Genomic DNA, 18,181 nt, shown 5'->3' on the forward strand with positions numbered 1-18,181 from the left:
TGTGGAGGTGACATTGTCCTGCTGGAATTGCCCAAGTCCATTGGAATGTACAATGGACATGAATGGTTGCAGGTGATCAGACAGGATGTTTACGTATGTGACACCTGTCAGTTGTATCTATACATATCAGGGGTCCCATATCACTCCAACTGCACATGCCCCACACCATTACAGAGCTTCCACTAGCTTGAACAGTCCCCTGTTGACATGCAGGGTCCATGGATTCGTGAGGTTGTCTCCATACCCATACACGTCCATTTGCTCGATACAATTTGAAACGAGACTCGTCTGACCAGGCAACATGTTTCCAGTCATCAACAATCCAATGCTGGTGTTGACAGGCCCAGGCGAGGTGTAAAGCTTTGTGTCATGCAGTCATCAAGGGTATACAAGTGGGCCTTCGGCTCCAAATGCCCATATCGATGATGTTTCATTGAGTGGTTCACACGCTGACACTTGTTAATGGCCCAGAATTGATATCTAGAGCAATTTGCAGCATAAGGGTTGCATTTCTGTCACGTTGAACGATTGGTTCCGTTCTTGCAGGATCTTTTTCCTGCCGCAGTGATGTCAGAGATTTGATGTTTTAGTGGATTCCTGATATTCATGGTACACTCGTCAAATGGTCGTATGGGAAAATCCCCACTTCATCGCTACCTCGGAGATGCTGTGTCCCATTGCTCATGCGCTGACTACAACACCACATTCAAATTCACTTAAATCTTGATAACCTACCATTGTAGCAGCAGTAACTGATTTAACAACTGCGCTATACACTTGTTGTCTTATATAAGCATTGCTGACTGCAGTGCCATATTCTGCCTGTTTACATATCTTTGTATTTGAATACACATTCCTATACCAGTTTCTTTTGTGCTTCAGTGTGTTAATTGCAATTGGAGATTTCATCTTGGCTTTCGGCCGCTTCGTGGGAATGGATGGATAGTTCCTTGTGGGCATTTTCAGACTCATTGCAGAGGAGTGCTATCAGTAAACAGTCATTTTACATTTTACCAGCTTTGTGCTTAATCCACTATATGTGATGATGACAACACCCATCGATGGATTGTGATGAATCTCACTAAAAAGGAACTGGATGATAATCATGTTATCTGTCATAGAAAAAGGTATAAATGTTACTCCCACACATAGGAGTGTTTTTATTACTGATTTCCTGCAGATGTAGTGGAGGTCTCCCATAAGCTTTGACGAGCACCACCCCTACAGAGCAATATTTTATCTCGTATAAAAAGGCGACCATCCAATCCATAAGAGAAGATCAGAATTTACTTATTCTTCCAGGCAAAAAAAGCAGTGCCATTGCTTTTCCCTCTCGTGGAGGTTATTTGGCTAAAGTGGATCTTTTATGGGAGGACTTGGCATATCAAAGACTACACCAAATGAATAAAATGAAGACTCTTTCACTCCTTAAGAAGAACTCCTTTCCTGATGAAGAGGTGCTTAGAAAACATCATCCTAGAGCTGTTGTTACTCTAAGATTGTATGGTTTCACAAGCATGTGCTTCCTCTTTAGCCAATGTGAATAATCTGGGTACTCCTAGCAACAATTTGGCCAAATATTTAGCTTTTGTTCTCAGGCCCCACATTGAAAAATGTGAACATTACATTTCTAGTTTAGTGGTATTTATCAGCCCGGTTTCCCCTGGATGAGTCCTTGTTGTTAATTAGTGAGAAACTCAACAATGAAACAACTAAGTTATGTCAGCATGTACCAACATTGATACATTTCTTATTTAATGATTCATACACCGACACAAAAGAGGCAACATCCAGAAGTAGTAGTGTGACATAAATGTAAGTTTGTAGACGTGTTTGTACATCTGGAAGATGATGTCTAAATGCCACTATGAGGATGCAAATCAGGTTTATCATAAGCGTTAGTTGCCTTTGAGATTGGACATGGTGAGTTGTCGTTTGTCAAGAATGCCTTTAAGGCAACAGATGACATTATCAACAGGTCACTGAGTTTGGATGAGGTCATGTAACAGGGCTGCAAGAAACTGGATGTTTCTTTTGCAATACTGCAGAAAGTCTTGGCAGGAATGTAGCCACTGTACACGACTGCTGGCAGTGGTGGTCACAAGAATGAATGTGGTCGCAAGAAGACTGGGCTCTGGATGGCCATGTGACACTACCGAGAGGAAAGACTGCCGTATTTGGCTTGTGGCTCTGGCACATTGTACTGCATCTGCAGCAGCAATCTGGGCAGTTGTTGGCACCACAGTATCACAATGAACTGTTACAAATAGGTTACTTCAAGGAAAGCCCCGAGACAGGTGCGCTGAAGCGTGTGTTCCACTGACCCCAGACCACCGCCGTCTTTGACTTCAGTTGTGTCAAGCGAGAGCTCGTTGGAGGGCTGGGTGGAGGTTCTACCTTGGTGCCAGTGATGACTGTGTGTTGGTTAATGAGACCAGTTGAGGGCCTGCAACCAACCTGTCTGCATGCTAGACACACTGGGTCTGCACATGGAATTATGGCAATAAGACAGCAGGAGCGCTCTCGTGGTTATCTCACACACCCTGGTGGCAAATTTGTATGTCAGTCTGGTGATTCAATCTTTTGTGCTGCCATTCATGAACAGCATTCCAGGGACTGTTGTCCATCAGGATTATGCTTGCCCATATACTGCTGTTGTATCCCAACATGCTGTATAGTGTGTCGACTTGTTGCCTTGGCCTGATCGATCACCAGATCTGTCTTCAGGCAAGCACATATGGGACATCATTGGATGACAACTCCAGCATCATCCACAAACAGCATTAAACATCCCTATATTGACCAACTAAGTGCGACAGACATGGAATTCAATCCCACAAACTGACATCCGGCACTGTACAACACAAGGCATGCATGCATGCATTCGACATTTTGGCTGTTATACAAGTTATTAATGTAGCAGCATTTCACATTTACAATGGCTTATCTTGCACCTACATTAACCTGTGACCTTGCAATGTTAATTAACCTGTGATCTTGCAGTGTTAATCACTTAAATATGTGGCCTAGACTAATGTATTCCCAAAATTTCATTACTGTACAATAATAATTTTTTGGTGTTGCAATTTTTTTACATCAGTGTATTTTGAGCAAACTGACATGGCTATTTGGAGCCTCCTTTTCCTCCCATAGTCACCAATCTTTTGATAAAAGACTTTGAGTAAGTGGCGCTCAGGGTTTCATTTCATAAACCCATTTGGTTTTGGAGATAGATTGATGAAACTTTTATGGCATGGCCTCATGGATTCATGCTGTGAAATGCTTTTTGGATCATGTTAATTGTCCTCATCCTAGTATCAGATTTAGGATGGCAATTGAAAAGGATGGCAGACTTCCTTTTCTTAATGTTTCGGTTCACAGAAATGACAATGGGACTTTGGGGCATAGTGTATATCATAAACCTACACATACCGATTATTGTCTTCATGCGACCAGCTGTCATCCAACATACAAGTGCATGGGGGTCTTGCACACTTTGGTGCATGCCATTTCTGATGCAGAAAATTTGATGCAGGAATTGGATCATCTTAAAGTTGTTTTTAAGCCGAATGGTTGTCCTGACCAAGAAATATGTCATACTCTTCAGTTCAGACTGCTGGGTAAACCATAAAATAATACTTGTAAATCTGTTGCTTTTTTTTACTTTCACTGGGAGTATATCCTTGAAAATTTCAAGAATTTTAGGAGGATATGACATCAAAAGTGTATATATACCAGCAACTAAGGTTACAGCCCTTCTTGGGTCAGTAAAGCATGACTTGGGACCAAGGGTTGCCCATACAGTAGTTTGTGGGGGGGGGGGGGGGGGGAGATTAGGGGCTAGACCTGGTTGTGTGGACTGTTTTTAATATTTTGAAAGATGAATGGACACTTGTAAGTAGCGATAAAAGAGTTCCAGTTCCGACCCTGTTAAAATCTTGCATAATGCTGACTTTTTAACCATTTTCTTGAAAGAAAAACACCTGATTACCTTTTTTTTTCTTTCCCTGAGAGCTGTGCGGAGGAGGGTGGACCTGGCTCCCCCTTGCCCCCTAGTATGGGCTTCCTTGCTTGGAACTGAGGAAACTCAGAGTATACAAAATTCCTTGTCATTGTGGGATGGCTTATATTGGCCAGTCTATCCGTACTATTCAGGACAGATGTATAGAACACCATTGTCACACTCCAGCCAGAGAAATCCATAGTGGCAGAACACTGTCTTAATGAGGGACATAAGATGATGTATGAGTTAAAAATGATCGCTCCTGCTTGCCGCTGCTGGAAATTCATTCTAGAGGAATCTATTGAAATTTGATTATCTGATAATATTATTAACAGGATAACAGTTACACTTGAAGTAAAGACATGGAACCCAGTTTTATCTGGTATTAAGCAATGGTCTTAATTCCAACCAGAAGATCATTTTAATTAGTGTTCTGCTAGTGGTATATCATTTTGTTTATTTCTTTCATGGGTCTGATACTAGTTGACATGCACTTGAGGGCAGCAGTGGTGCAGCTCGCACACATGTGGTGGGCCAGTTGCAGAGTATAGAGGAGCTGCTGATTCTTTTGGGAACTCAGTTCTGCTGAGATTGTGCATCAGCATACTCACCTGATGGTGGTGGCCAGTTGGTCTGTTGAAATACTGTGTCAAGATGACTACATTATCTGGCTGCATACCCAAGAAGAATATCAATATATGAGGTTTGTTTTCCATTCCTCTGGTATTTCTTCTTTCTCCCAGATTTTACCTATTAGATCTTTAAGTTTAAGAAGGACATCATCATTGAGGGAGTTCCATAATTCTGCCTTAATTCCATCCTCACCAAACTGCCTGATTGTTTTTCAGTTAGCATATAATTTCTTCTAAATCTGGGGCCACTGAGTAATTGTTCTGAATACAGTGTTTGCTAATGATAAATTTTTATCCAGTTTCATGGCATTTTAGTAAATCTTCAAAAAAGGTTGCCGGTATCTCAGAGTTTTTCACTTACAGTGAGCCATCTGGTTTATTTTTGAGTTTACAAGTTGAAAAGTTGGTGATATAAATTTGGTCTGTTGTTTCTTAAACAGTTGATAATAGTTTCTTATCTTATCATGTATAAGATCTTCACAAAGTGGTGCTGATGAGTAACTTTCTGTCTCCTTTAAAAGACTAGTGGCTTCTCTTTTTTTTCCTAGAAGGTGGTTTCTGTTTTCCTGACTTATTTTCATCCCAGTTTTCCCATACCTTCTTTCTTTTTGGTAGAGACTTGTCATATCGATCAATCCATCTTGTTTGTTTGTTTGTTTTCATTTAGTGGGTTGTACCATTTTAGAAATTATGAAACCTATGCTGTAAATAGGCGCACTTTTTAATCTGCTGCTTTTGGATTTCCTCTGTAGCTTTTGTATCTGTTTGATTCAAAAGGTTCATTGTCCTTGTAGCAAGTTTCCTATACAGCTGCACTCATAACGCTCTTTTATGTAAGAAATCTGTTATTGTTTTTAACTTTCCAAGTTTAATGAGAGGCTGGACTTTTAAAGTTGCATTGTAGTTCAGTTGCTTGGATTTAATTTTGCATGTGTGATTGTCAGGGTGCTCCAATCCATCCAAAACTTTATGCAGTTGTCCCCCCAGACCCCCAGAATCCACATGACTATTTGACACTTTACCCATGGGTATGGTGGAGAATTGGTCCCATAGAGTATTCTGATTGCATAAAGTTTTCTTATCCATACTGATTATTGGTTTCGTGATTAGACTATGCTAACTGGAACCAACTTTTACTTTTGATGGTAAGATGTACAGGAAAGATTGCATCTCACATAGTGAACAGATCCCTACCAGGGAGCAGCTCAGTATAAGACAGGTACTGCTGGATTTAATCCTCTTCCTAGAATAGATAGTGTTGCTTCTTCCACGAGTTTCTCCATACCAAAGTCCTTCTCTTATACCAACATTGTCATTGAGATCTTCATTGTAACCCCCATGAGGGGCCTTCACGAGGTACTGCCACCCAGAGCCAGCTGAACCAAGGGTTTTTATAGAAGTGTTCCTCCTCCTCCTCCTCCTCCTCCTTCTTCCACAGCCGGGTTTGGGACGAGTTAACTTTTATCATACGCATTATAATTTATTTAGGCTTATTAATGACTTTCAGCAAGTATGTGGTGAAAAAATCATTGTTGCTATTGTTTTGTAGAACCTCATAATTTACTGCAAAGCTGTGGACTTATAGAGGGTGTTGAACATAAGCAAGCACACTTCCTCTATGAGTAATACCAAGTCACAGCAAATGTTAAGATATCATATGGAATTACTTATTAATCATGATTGAAACGTTATTTTAGTCCAACCTCCATTGGACTTGAACTGTTGTGCTGTAACAGTAGCTGTAGCAGAGGGTCATAATTGTTTGCACTGGAAAATCATACCATCAGTTTTGTAGCCAGTGTTTTTAACTGGCTGGCTGCTGCTGAAGAATAACAGTGGGAAGGAGATATAATTTGTGGCTTCACTGTATTCAATCCTTCCTTCCGATAATGTAGTAACATGCAGTTACAAATGGTTTAGTGAAGCACGTGTGCCATACTCTGAGTGTAGTTATATGCAACATATTGCTTATAAAATGCCCATTTTATGGTGTTCTTGGTATGTGTGGCATCTTGGAGGATGAACTTCAGGCCTCTTCAGTTTGATTAATGCATGGTAAGTCTCTGCAGGGTCTGAAAGGGTTATTCATCTCATGTGCCGTATTCCATAAGACTGCAATCATTTTCGTCAGTAGAACTAAAAACCAGATAGGCCAGATGCAGTCAGCTAGTTATGCCATTTTAAGCACATAATGTAAATATTCAAAGACTTGACCTCGTCCAACGAAGAAAACTTTATGGATCAATGTGACAGATCAAGTATCAGAATGAGAGACCTCTTTTTGTCTCCTTTTTTAGTGTACCTTAATATCACTGGTGCTGGGGATATCTCTCTCTCTCTCTCTCTCTCTCTCTCTCTCTCTCTCTCTCTGTGTGTGTGTGTGTGTGTGTGTGTGTGTGTTTGTGTGTGTGTGAGCGCGCGCACGCGCGCTTGCATGTTTCTCCAAATGGAAAACCTGTCAAAGTCTACAGTGATTTTTGAGTCCACGTTAAACAGTAACTTGCAGAACCAGTTCTCAGATGGGAGGAAGGAATGGGCATTTGACATCTAATAGGACCATACTGAAATAAGTGCTATGACATTCAAACCAGCTTTGTTGATGGTTGCTTTAATTTCTACTTTTAATTTGGTAATATATGAAGTATTCAGTTGCATAAAGTACTAAACATAGAACTAAAACTAATCTCCATCCGAACAGGCCTCAGAAAGCCCAACAGTACTAGCCGACCGCCTTGTCATCCTCTCTCGACAGGTGTCACTGGATGCGGATATGGAGGGGCACACCTCTCTCCCAGCCGTTGCCTGTTTTTGTGACCGGAGCTGCTACTTCTCGGTCATGTAGCTCCTCAATTTGTCTCACAAGCGCTGCACCCCACTTGCCAACAGCGCTCAGAAGACCGGACGGTCACCCATCCAAGTGCTAGCCAAGCCCGATAGCACTTAACTTCGGTGATCTGATGGGAACCAGTGTTATCACTGCGACAAGGCTGTTGGCTTCTAAACATCGGGCTATCTGATTTTTATTGTAAATATGAATATTGTAAGAAAGCAGTTGTGTAATGTTTGAAAATTTTCAAGTTAAGTGCACCCTCATCCACTCAAAAAACTATTTTCATGTTGTCATATGTTGTTTGTGGGCCACCAGAGGTGAAGCAATAGCACACGTAGGTAAAGATGGGGAAACTGTCAACTGTGATTGCCTTCACAATACAATTGCAACTTTAGTTTGACGTACTGTAGATTAAGAAAATGTGTCAACTTAAATTGGAATGAACCAGATCCATAAAATAGACTTTAAATTTTTTGTTATTATACCACTACAGTTAGTTGATGTGATACATTTTTGTAACAATCAAATGAATGTCTGTACAAAATGTCATTAACTCTAGTCATTTGAGAGTAAGGGTATTTGCATGAGTCAGGCCGCAAACATTATGATTAAAAATTGTTTCATTTATTTTATCACCAGATTTGAGCAGTGCTGCCAAAGAGACATTTATTCCATAGAAGAATGGGATGATTTTGGAACATGTAGGGAGCATACTTAAATCGACAGTCTGTGAGGGGCCATGCAGCATTCTCTTGTGCTTACTGCCAGAGATCTGCATGCAAATAACAGAGGTTTTCTCGCAGATCACTGCTTGTGACCTATGATTCATGCATCATGTTTATTGACATGTGGGACATCTCAGAATCATTATTGTACTGATTGTTCATTGTTTTACATCTTTATTGTGTATTAATGACCCCTCAGCTGAGGAACAGCTTATCTGCCCCATTTCCTAAACAATGAATAATTTATTCATTGCAGTGCCACTAACAGAATCTAGGAGCATGAGACACTTCCTTTGAGGCCTGATTAACTGCTTGAGTTACGAAGTTATAGTTTCCTACAAATTGTCTGTGTTCCTTAGTGGTGCAAGGAGATCATTAATACTTTGTTTGCAGTTCAGGGGTTTGATCAGTTTTGTTTCATTTACATGGGTATGCATTTCAATTATGTGGCTTTGTAATCATATTGAATGTTAATTGTTACTACAATGATGAATGGTAGTATACTGAGTTGTTTTGTGCAGGATTGTGCTGTAGATAACTTTCTTAATGTTCTGTGTAGCCAGGAGTGTACTACGTGCGGATAAATAGTGTTTTATATGTATCGCTACAAAGATATATTCATAAATGACCTTTCTTTCATTTTTCATGTGTTTTTTATCTTGACAAAGTGTAGTTCAGCAGTAGGTTTGTCTCTTGTATGAACAGTATTTATGGCGTGTTTCACATACAATGCATACACTGCATCTGGTGTTGTGTTGGAACCAATAAGAGTAGGAAAGCTCTGATTGCCACATATGCTTCAGATCCTTCCTTGGACTTCAGCAGGTGGCATATTAGGTTTAGCTATACAGCACTTCAAACTAGTGTTTGTTGCATCTGCTCTGACCTGTACACAAAATCAAACTGAAATCTTACAAAATAACTTTAGTGCATCAACTGAAGAATTCAGATACTGATACTGGCTACTGCAGTCTGTGCATGGTGGGGAGGATTGATACTTAAATGCTCCTTTTTTCTTATGAAGTGTGGCTGCATTTATCAGACTACATGAACTTAAAAAACAGTTAATGTTGGACTTCTGAAAATCCTTATCATTTCTGTGTGATGTGAAAACAGGAGTTTAGTGTTCAGTTGGAGCAACACACATTACTGGATTTAGCTTTTCCCACTAAACTGTAACTTTTGATAGGTTTGTAAACAATATGCTGTAAACTTTTTTTATAACTAACAGCAAATGAAAAGAGGGATTGTTATTTCATACAGGACAATGCAAGAGCACACAGCAGTGATGTGTGTATGAGAGTATTATGAGGATAGTTCTTAATATCAGAAATACTTTCCGCTACTGGTTTAAATACAATCGTCTGAGAAGGAGGAGGAGGAGGAGGAGGAGAGGGGAGAAGATGCAGAGAATGTTGCAGTATATTGTTCATATAGTTTTCATGTCATCCAAAGGGCCCTTAATGTAACTGATGAGGATTTTCAGACCTTCAACACTGATTGTTGTAAAAGTTCATGTATCCCAATAGATGAAGCCCTACTTTACTAGAGCATTTCAGGATCAACCTCTCCATCATGCACCGACTGCAATAGCCAGTTGCAGTACTGATGTCAGGCAACAGTATCTGCAGCCATATTTATCAGAAAAAGGACATTTTGGGATAAATCTCCTGATTAGTTTGTAAGGTTTCAGTTTGATTTCGTACACACCTCTGTGAGCAGGTGCTGCCAACACACTAGTCTGAAGAGCATTTTCCTCTTTCCAAGGCCATGGCTAATTTGACTAAATCCGATGTGCCATCTGCCAAAGTGTGAAGAATGGACCAAAGAATTTGCAGCAGTTGGAGGCTCCATGCTCAATATTAGTTCCTGTCTTATATCCCTTCGAACAAGCCCGTACAGCTCATACACTCCCTGCTGCACTGCGGAGCACTCACTACTCCATGGAGTATTGTCACTCACAGTGAACAATCGAATGGCCATCGTGGCAGAGTCTTGTAATCTGCCGGCTGTACCTTACACAATCACCAGTCTCATAGTCGTGGTCACTATGAAGTAGCATCATGCTATGTCTGAGAAATAAGGAAATTAAGGAAATAAGAAACAATTGTTTTAAAAGTATTGAATGTTTTTATTGAGCTTTTGAAATCTGACATTTTCTTTTCAGATTAATGGTGGAAATATTGAGTGTCAAAGTGTTCGCAGTGTGAATGCGGAAGATGCTCTTCATTGTCAGGTCCTGAAGAAAAGATTGTACTTTCGTTTTTGTTCTTTTCATTGCTCAGAAACGCTGCTCACAACAGTATGTAGACACAAACATCTATATGATCTATGTGGCATTTTTGTGCAGCTTGGGAGATATTTTTTGCTGTAATGGATGATACCACCGTGACAAATTCAGCTTGTTGTACTATCTGTCTTTCATCAGATTTGAATTTTTCTAATCTGTAACTTCTAACTGGAGTGATGTTGATAAATCATTGGGTGATACCAAGAAAGGAGTGCTGAACAATTTTATTACAGAATGGTGAGCTCTTGGCGTTTTATTTCAAAAGACATGATGAATTGCATTATCTCAGTTTGGTGCTCACAAAAACTGGTACCTTCAGGAAGTTTCAAAGAAGATTGAAGATTGTTAAACTTTCTTTACTCATTTGGGTCTCAAACAAATGTAACTCTTCCATGAATGCTGATTTTGTCGTGAATGTCACCTATTAGCTGCACTTAGCACTACCATTATATATTTAAATTTTTGAGATGCATAGTTATGCCTGCTAGGAATGCTAAGCCTGCAATCCATTTTAAATCTTTAAGTTAATTTCTTCCTCTTTCATTTAAAGTAAAACAGATATTTCCTCCAGAATGGCAATGAAAATTCAAGAATTTTCCTCTGACTAACACAACAAACTGTTCTGTGGCAAGGCTTCCATATCTTCCAGCAATCGGAATCAGCAGTGACTTACGCTGTGATATGTAAAATTAAGACATTTGACCAGAACTATAATTACATGACTGAGCTGCTCTGTTTCAGTACACAACCTCGTGCTGAATGAAGCAGTGAAGTCACAAGGTCTTTCTCAATTTCACTTTTGAATTTATTTTTTAAACAAGAAGCGTAACCCTGGTGATGCTAGATAATTTTAGATGCACCATCTGTGGCTACAGAATGGAGCTTGCCTCATGGCAAATACATACTATCCATTAATCACAAACAGTTTGAAGGATGGGTAACTGAGCAGTACCACACCTGACAGCTCATCAGTTACTAACAGCGCCATATCGACACCACAAACAAATATTGAAAGCTGAGCGCAGTCAGTTATAAGCATCTGTACTTTCATCAAGAGTGAGCAAAAATGCAAGACAATTTTCCTACTTTTGCTGAGCTGTTTGCCTAAGCCCACTGTCATATCCAGGATTCGACAATCCACTGGTTGCTTCGAAAGGCAAACACCTTCAACTGCCTGCAACTCCCTTGGAAATAAACGTTTTGTAACTGCTGTCATACACGATTTTATGAGAATGAAAAGGCTCACCCCTCATTGCTGTAATGCACTTGCTTGAACTGTTGAGGAAAGTATTAATACTTGAACTAATGCTACATAGTTCTACAACCTCTGTACTATGAATTCTGTTTTAAACTTATGCCTTGATGTGTATTATTTTTAAGCCTAGCTCAGTGTATGCTCTGCTTTCTACCTGCTCGTAATGCACTGCTTGCAGGTGTGTATAATGATGCTGTAAGTTACACTTATTAGCATAATGAGTACTTTGCTACAAGAGGGCCATTGCAGTCACTGTTTTAACTAGGATTTTTCGTAAATTATAGCTTCATGCGGTCAAGAGCAGTGAGGTTGTTTTCCCCCAACAAACAGCATCTGACAATGGGAAGGCCCCAGACACTGCCAACTGATTCGGCTCAAATTTGGCAGGTCGCTTGTGTACAACCTAAGACGAAGGACTCTAAGATAATTTGGGTCAGCACCCTCCCGTTCTTGTGAAACTCATCCCTAAATGTTATGACGAACAATCGATTAAAAATTGGCGGGATCGATAGGTAATTGTAAATGGAGCACTTTTCATCAGTAGGTACGGGGTCCACAAATGCATACTTTTCCAGAAATCGAGGAAAGAAACTTTCACAACTGCCGCTTGTTTACCCACATGGTAAACGCTTTTCGGGGAGAGCGCCGATTGCGCAACGGCCAAGGTAACTAGCTGGGAAGCAGAGAACCCATATTCGAATCTCGAAGAAACTGTAGGATTTTCATTTTTTTTATTGTAGTTTTTTGTATCAGAATTCGTAGGGATAGGGGGCTTAATAAGGTACGCAACTCAACCCAGAATAATAATTGTAATAAGGTAGGCAAACCAATTTCCCAAACGACGTGAATAAACTTTAAAGCCGCGCGGTCTGGGCGCCGCAGTCATGAACTGTGCGGCTGATCCTGGCGGAGGTTCAAGTCCTCCCTAGGGCATGGGTGTGTGTGTTTGTCCTTAGGATAATTTAGGTTAAGTAGTGTGTAAGCTTAGGGACTGATGACCTTAGCAGTTAAGTCCCATAAGATTTCACACATATTTTTCTGAAACTTTTTTAGCCTTGTCACATGAAAACAACTCTGAGTAAGAGTGCGGCGATTTCCTCACTACGGACCACAGATAGCCAACCGCGCGAAGCTGGTTTACAGCGAGGCACGGGACAGAATGTACGCGGGGAGAGTTATGTTGTCCCGGTCGTCTGTTCATCATATCATAGTTGTGAACCTCGAAGAGTGAGGGTGTTCAGCACGAATCTTATAGAAGTTAATCGGAAAGAGTTGTTTTCCATCTTCAGGCTGCCGCGAACCTCGAGGATACACGTAATGGTTTTTCATCGTTAATCCGGCGAATAAATAAAATATGTTTTGTGAAAGAATACAGTGAACTTCCGTAAATAACATATGACTTGCACTGTATGTATATTGCAGTAATTAGCTTTTCTGTTTTTGCCGTAGTAACTAGTTATTGTTTGTTGTGTCATATCTTTCAACTGCATAATCTGAATAATGGAGGATGTACACTCTTCGACCAGTGCTGAAATATATAGCTGGGGGCCTGTCATAGACGACAGCAAGCGGGAAGTTACCGACGCTGTGTTTTGGTGTGTAAAAGTATTGCAAGACAGATGTATTATCAATGCACTACCGGAAGCAGGCAGTCTGTTTCTCGGCGTTCCAGATTGGCTTCCCAGCCAGTTACCTTGACGGCGTTCTCTCCGAAAAGCGTTTTTCACGTGGGTAAATAAGTGGCAGTTGTAAAAGTTTCTTTCTTCGGTTTACGGAAAAGTATGCGTTTGCGGACACCATACCTGATGAAAAATGCTCTGTTTACGATTATCTATAGATTCCGCCAATTTTGAATCGATTGCTCGTCATAACCTTTAGGGGTGAGTTTCACAAAAACGGGAGGGTGTTGAGCCAAAATATCTTATTAGAGTCCTTCGTTTTAGGTTGTACACAAGCGACCTGCCAAATTTGAGCCGAATCGGTTGGCCGTGTCCGTGGCCTTTCCCATGTGAGACATTTTGGTGAGTGCTCCTGCTCTGTGGGGCACTGTTGGAACAGCCTGTCCTAGACAGACATATTTTAAGAGCTTTTTTAATGGTATAAATTGTAATTTTAAAGATATCAAGGGTAATGCCTTAAAACTTCGTGGAGATTATATTGTGTGTGTGTGTGTGTGTGTGTTTTACTGTAAAACATATACATTCAAAACTTCAATCTTTTTGTATTTTATTAAGCGTTATTCATAGAATGTCTGACCAAATCCACTAACATAAGATCTGTGTGTAAATTTCTAAGGCTTATAGTGGATATGGACAATGTAACGTTTGAATAAGCATTCTTCTCCAGAAAGGCAGAATTACCCTATTAAAATTACAGCAGGTGAAATTTTGCTGAGTCAAAGAACTGTACGCCATTCTTATTTATAGAATGCAATCAATTTTTAAGGGATAAAGTGATTTCATAGTGTGATGAGCATCAGATAATGTAGCATGTCTTAACTTCTGCTCTGAACTGGAATTCAGATAATGTTGAATTTTTGGTGAAAATGTTTAAATTTATAGGAAGTATTCCCTGTCTCTAGCAAAAACCCAGTGTCGCATGCTGTTTCCCCGCCACCTCCGCACGCACACACCTGCCCAGGGGGCACTGTTGGAACGCCCTGCTCTAGAAAGACGTATACTGCCTCCTATAGCCTGATTGCCAAAATTGCTCTTTTTTCTGCAACATCTTTCACAATTACAACCAAGTTGAACTCCCATAAAACAAACTACAGTGAAACCTCGTTTTTACACTTTTCCAGGGACTAGAAAAAGGTGTAAAATGTGGGAAAATATAATATGTTGGAAATAATGTTTTAAGCAATAAAAGTTACGTACAGGACCCCCTTACATTTTCGCACATAATAAGCATGACAACTCTAGTCTGGGACTTGTTTATTATCTAATAATGCTTTATCATCTAATAAAAACCGCTGATGTAACTGGAACTGGTAACTGTCTGGGAAGTACAAAAGTTTGACTTAATTACATACATGATTTTCGATGTTTCTGGAAAGCCTGCAGCTGTCATTCATCACATAAATGCGTTGGAATGAAACACTGCACCAGTTACGTATTTTTTCATGCTTAACATGACATGTTTCGAGAATTTATTCTTGTTGTCAGGTGCAAATGTTTACATAAGTATTTTGTGTGGCGCTTGCATATTTGTTGTTCTGCGTCTTCTGCACTAATCGTCTTTTTGAGATTATCAGGTACTGTGCTGTCTCGGTGATTTGGAAAACCACATACACGCAAACTATCACTCACATTGTTTTTTTAAACCATCGCAAAAAATACTTACATTAATATTTGCATTTGATAACGAGAATTAATTCTTAAAACACGACTTACTAAGCATTTAAAAATGTGTAACTGGTGCTGTGTTTGAACCAAAAACATTTGCCGCAAGTGAGCATGGGTGTAAACTAGCCCTATTTTTATTCATATGGTTCGAATAACGCAAAGGATTTACGACGAGAATAATCTCGAAGCTGCGCGTGCGCAGTAGAGTTGGCCACCATGCTGACAAGGGAACCTCCCCATCGCACCCCCCTCAGATTTAGTTATAAGTTGGCACAGTGGATAGGCCTTGAAAAACTACACACAGATCAATCGAGAAAATAGGAAGAAGTTTTGTGGAACTATGAAAAAAATTAGTAAAATATACAAACTGAATAGTCCATGTGCAAGATAGGCAACAAAAAGGAGAACGTAAGCTCAGGAGCGCCGTGGTCCCGTGGTTAGCGTGAGAAACTGCTGTATGAGAGGTCCTTGGCTCAATTCTTTCCTCGACTGAAAATTTTACATTCTTTATTTTCGCAAAGTTATGACCTGTCCGTTCGTTCATTCATGTCTCTGTTCACTGTAATAAGTTTAGTGTCAGTGTTTTGCGACCGCACCGCAAAACCGTGCGATTAGTAGACGAAAGGACGTGCCTCTCCAGTGGGAACCGAAAACATTTGATCGCAAGGTCATAGGTCAACCGATTCCTCCACAGGAAAACACGTCTGATATATTCTATACGACACTGGTGACGGCATGTGCGTCACATGACAGGAATATGTTGTCGACCCACCTAACTTGTACACTTAGCGAATGGGTAAAAAGATTCTTCTACTTTGCCCGATTTAGGTTTTCTTGTGGATGTGATAATCACTCCCAAAAAAGTGATGAAAACATAAGAGTTTGTCACATAAACTGAAAATAAAAAACTAAATTTTTCACTCGAGGGAAGACTTGAACCTAGGATCTCTTGTTCCGTAGCTGCTCTTACTAACCACGGGACCACGGCGCTCCTAGACGTTCGTTCGCCTCGATGTTGCATATCTTCGCATGGACTACTCAGTTTGTATATTTTACTAATTTTTTTCATAGTTCCACACAACTTCTTCCTGTTTTCTCGATTGATCTGATTCCGTTTTTCAAGGCCTATCCACTGTGCCAACTTATAACTAAATCTGAGGGGGGTGCGATGGGGAGGTTCCCTTGTGAGTAGCGCTTGACAGAAGCAGGAGATACAGGACGAATTCTTCCGACTTCTATCCATTTATCGCCTCAGATCTGCTGAGTAGAGTTACCTGGTGTCAAGAAACGTAACCATGTAAAGTCTGTAAACAATAATTGACGGCCAGCGTTATTTAACGTAAATTTCGTGAGTTAATTTCTCCATAACTCGCGGGAAAATTATAAATGCTAAACGCTAAATCGGGTGCGCGTCAACATTGTGAACACGAGAAATTTGACCCGATCGAAAAAAAATGTCGTAAACGTTAATTCTGGGAACAGGGTTGGCAATGTTAGGCTGCGGTGACAGTGACACCGATATCGGTTGATTCCGCCGACGGCCGACATCGTCCGAAGACGGCGGATCTTTTCAAATCAGTACGCCATTACATGCGCGGTCACTGAGCGTGCAGATTTCGGACGACAATCTGTGAAATTCAAAACAGTTTGTTTTTCCAATCTTAATGGCCGACACGACACGAAACATGGTTTGTGAGAAACTGATACGTTTGGTCAAAGGAGCAGCTTGTGCCATCCTGGGGCAGAAAAATTTAATCATTACATAATTCGGAATCTATGAACTGAAATCGCAGGTTTAAAGGAAACCACTAGTAGGGAAAATCTTAATCGGAAATTTTAGGTGCAGATTATAATCTCGAAAAATAATTTGCTCAAGTGACAGGGATAGAGTATCTTATGACTGAAGTTACTGTAGTTGATCTTTTTGTGTTCTGGAAGGGGGACACAAGCTGTCTACAAATTATTGTTATGTTTACTGGCATTTTTATGCCAGTAGGCTGGAAATTCTGTTACAGAAGTAGTTTCCATATGTGGAGCACATGTGTGTTTCTACTTTACAATGCTTTAGGTGTTCAGGGTATCTTATTCCACAATTTGTGTTTGTCTTTCACAGGTATGCTGAATGATAGTAATGGAAGGTTAACTGACATACATCTGCACAACTTCAAATAAATTCAACGAAATAGATTTCGAGTGCTTGTAGAGGTGTAATTTGAGCTCTATTAAAAAAATTCATTCTCACATTACAGATGCAGTTCTGGCTCAGGTAAAACTAGAAGTGACACTTCGATATTCAACATCTGGAAGTTACATCTTTCCAGTGATTAGGCCTATACCGCTTGCTGAAAAGTACATTTCAAAGTTTTTACACGATATGTTGGATGCTATTTACGATGCGCTAAATACCAATTTTAAAGCCTGCCGCGGTGGTCTAGCGGTTCTAGGCGCTCAGTCTGGAACCGCGCGACTGCTACGTCGCAGGTTCGAATCCTGCCTCGGGCATTGATGTGTGTGATGTCCTTAGGTTAGTTAGGTTTAAGTAGTTGTAAGTTCTAGGGGACTGATGCCCACAGATGTCAAGTCCCATAGTGCTCAGAGCCATTTTAACTAATTTTAAAGTAAACATTTCCACTCGTACGCCCCAAATACTACGAAATTTTTAAAATTTTGGAGCTATGCTTCATGCACGTGCCACAAAAGACACTGTAATAGTCGATATTCTTTATTAAAAGCTTCACTGAATCTGAAATAATAGTCTACTGCCCTCAGAAATCTTGTTAGTCCTTTCTCATATCCACTGGGCAATTGTTCAAAGAGCAGTGAGGTTTTCAGTATTAAAATCTGATGATACCAACTGCCAGTATTGCATTAATATTCACCGTTTTTAGAATAAAATGAGCTACTGTGAAACCACAAGTCTCTCTTTCATCAATTAAATAATACTTGCTTACTCACACACAAATTTTGTACATTCATCATATAATAGAAACATCCACTTTCACCATGTAAATTCACAATTATCTGCTCATAACCTCATTGACAAAATCTTTATACACTGAAGTCGCCACTGTATACTAATAATAAACCATATTGTGAACAACG

The 18,181-nt window shown here is 40.1% G+C and overlaps 1 protein-coding gene and 1 pseudogene across 1 annotated transcript in view; one reads left to right on the forward strand and one right to left on the reverse strand.

The window, feature by feature from the left end:
* The window catches only part of LOC126184771 (actin-like protein 6A), a 118,109-nt gene that overhangs the window by 24,857 nt on the left and 75,071 nt on the right, over window positions 1-18,181 (forward strand). The window lies entirely within an intron of this gene.
* On the reverse strand, window positions 7,513-7,630 carry LOC126186144 (5S ribosomal RNA; annotated as a pseudogene).

This window comes from Schistocerca cancellata, chromosome 4 (assembly GCF_023864275.1).
Source record: "Schistocerca cancellata isolate TAMUIC-IGC-003103 chromosome 4, iqSchCanc2.1, whole genome shotgun sequence".
Lineage (NCBI taxonomy): Eukaryota > Metazoa > Arthropoda > Insecta > Orthoptera > Acrididae > Schistocerca > Schistocerca cancellata.